The sequence below is a fragment of the Balaenoptera acutorostrata genome, chromosome 1 (genome assembly GCF_949987535.1).
Source record: "Balaenoptera acutorostrata chromosome 1, mBalAcu1.1, whole genome shotgun sequence".
NCBI lineage: Eukaryota > Metazoa > Chordata > Mammalia > Artiodactyla > Balaenopteridae > Balaenoptera > Balaenoptera acutorostrata.
The window spans coordinates 157,975,839-157,978,853 of NC_080064.1; positions in this window are offsets into that span (position 1 = coordinate 157,975,839).

The following is a 3,015-nucleotide window of genomic DNA, read 5'->3' on the forward strand; positions in this document are numbered from 1 at the left end:
GGGTTTGTCATTAAGGCTGGTGTTGTCAATTTGCTGGAGCCACCCATTCCCCCCTGGTGATGCCCACGAATGCAGAGCCTGAGCAAAGGGAGCCAGCCCGTCCTGAAGGACTTCTCACCCATCAGACCAGGTGAGAGAGATGCAGGACACTCTGGGAAGCGTGAGGAAAGGTGGCTCTGGAACGACCTGAATTGGAATCTCAGCTCTACCAGGCTCTGACTGTGTGTCACTGGCAGGTTACTTAAGCCTCAGCTTCTTCATCTGCTAGATGGAGATAATCATAGAACAACCCAGAATTGCTGGGAGAAGAGACAGAGATGATATGTGTATGATGATGCAAAATAAAAGTTATTTATTAATTGTTATTCAGGGTGGCTCGCGACTTCCCTGCCCCTGCAGAAGGTATATTCACAACAGTTTCCCTTTAGGAGCAGATCGTCCTCACCCCAGTCAGTGCTGGATCCACTTAAATTCTTGCTCTCTCGCCGAGCCCTTCTTTTACAGTGTCTCTCCAGTTAGGAGCCTGAGCAAGTCACTGGCTTACAACTTTATCTCGTGACACTCTTCTCCTGAGGATGCCAATCACGCAGCTTGATGGAAACATTCTCTATTCTTCGAGGAGATCTGAAGACACTAGTTCACTTCCCTCAACCTACGTCCTCCCTTACAGGGTCCTTATCCAAGAAGACAGGCTTCCAAGACCAAGCCCTGGTTGATGCTACCATGTGTGGGCTTCCCCTTGTGGGACCCGTTTCCTCGCCTGTCAGTTGGGGCACACCCCCCAACAGAGTTGTCAGGGGGATTAAACTTGAAATGTATGTGACACCTTGTCCAGCATGTGGGGGATCTTAATAAATGGTAACTGCTTTGTCATTTTGATAGTGATGCGGGTTTTACAAGCTTCAAGTTCAGAGATCTTGTCTAGGTAACCATGGTGTAACTGGAGTGTACTAATGACAAGACCTTACAAGTGAATTGCTGTTAGAGCCCATGGGTGGAAAAGGTGAACTTCACAAACAGGATGATAGGGGAGGTTCCCTGTGGGCATTTGAACCAGGTCTGCTCAGGCCCCTCCCCTCGTATGTCCTCCCCCCATCAGTGTCCAAGATCCTGCTCGTCCCCCTTTCAGAGCGTCCACTCGGCACACAGTGTGATCTGAGGAAAGGGGACAGGATGGAGGGCGCCCTGCAGAGTGGTCTGCTCCCTGACCACCACCCCACCCCAGAATGTTTCTAGCCTGGAGACCTGAGGGCTCTCCAGGAGTCTGGAGATTTGGGGTCAGGTGGGTAGAAAAGAGGCTTGGGCAGGGAGACTGAGGCCTTTCTGAAGAGCTTTTCTTCTCCCCGATGGCCCCCTCCCTGCCTCTACCCCCACTCCACACTCTCTGTACACAAACCCCTGGGGGAGGCAGGCAGTCCCAAAACAGGTCTTCTCAGGGACACCCACTTAGGCACGCCCTCCAAGAAAGCACACTCACGCCTGCTCCCCATCCCGCTGCGGTTTGGAGCCTGCGGGGGGATGGATCAGATTGGACAATGATGGCCCCTGTGCTTGGGTTGCACACATCTGACAAGAGCAGTCCTGTGGGGCAGGCAGAGCAGATGTTTGGGGTGAGAGGAGTTGTTTGGTTTTTTTTCTCATTTCAGAAACTTTTATTAATAGTCCCTAAACCACAAGAGTCAAAAGGGGTTTTTTTGAAAAGTACTAAACGTATAATGACATATCGAGCATTTAATTAAAATTCTACCAGATTCTAGACTGTTCAACCATCTCAATTTCCTAACGCTGTGAGTTTTACTGCCTTCTTCGTTTTCACAGGTGCTGTGCTCTTGCTTGGGGGAAGGGCAGTCTATACTGTGGTATAGACTCTGTACTTGAACATTTGGGTAACACAGAGATTTGCCCTGGGACTTCCCTGGTGGTCCAGTGATAAAGAATCCGCCATACAATGCAGGGGACGTGGGGTCGATCCCTGATCGGGGAACTAAGATCCCACATGCCACAGGGCAACTAAGCCCGTGTGCCACAACTACTGAGCTCGGCACCTCAACTAGAGAGCACAAACTACAGAGCCCACACACCCTGGAGCCCGCGCCACAACTAGAGAGGTGCCTGAGCGCCGCAACGAAGAGTCCACATGCCGCAACTAAGACCTGATGCAGCCAAAAATAAAATAAAATAAAATTTAAAAATAATAAATAAATCTTTAAAAAAGAAAAAAAAGATTTGCCCTATACCAGCCTCCACATGGAGGCAACTGTCTTCCAACCCAAAGTCAATACAAACGAAGGAATTTGAATTTAACCTTAGTGTTAAAGTGATGGCCTTATTCAGATATTAAAGTCTCACATCATTGATCAAAAGCTTTCGTTATACTGCAGTAGCCCTTCACTGATGCTGGGAATGCAGAGAGGCAGTAAAGTGTGGTTAGAACCACACTCCTAGGTCCAAATCCTGGGTAGGAGAGTGACTTGGGTCAGTTACCTAACCTCGCTGTGTCTTGGATTCACCATCTGTAAAATGGGGAGCAGAATTTTTATTCTAATTTAAAATTTTTATTGAGGTATAATTGACATATAACGTTTTAGTTTTAGGTACACAACATAATGATTTGGTATTTGTATAGACTGTGAAATGATTACCACATCCATCACCATACATAGATAGTTACAAAAAAAATTTTTCTTGTGATAAGAACACTTAAGATCTACTCTCTTAGCAACTTTCAAATATGCAATACAGTGTTATTAACTGTAGTCTCCATGCTGCACATTAATCCCCATGACTTATTAATTTTATAACCTTTTGACCCCCTTCACCCACTTTGCCCCCCCACCCCACCCCGCCTCTGACAACCACCAACCGGTTCTCTGTGTCTTTGAGCTTGGTTCTCTGTTCTTGTTTTTGTTTTTTTAGATTCCACATATAAGTGAGATCACACGGAGGCAGATGTTTTTATTCCCATTTTATAGATCAGGAGATTGGGGCCCAAAGGGAAGGGACCATATCCCCTCA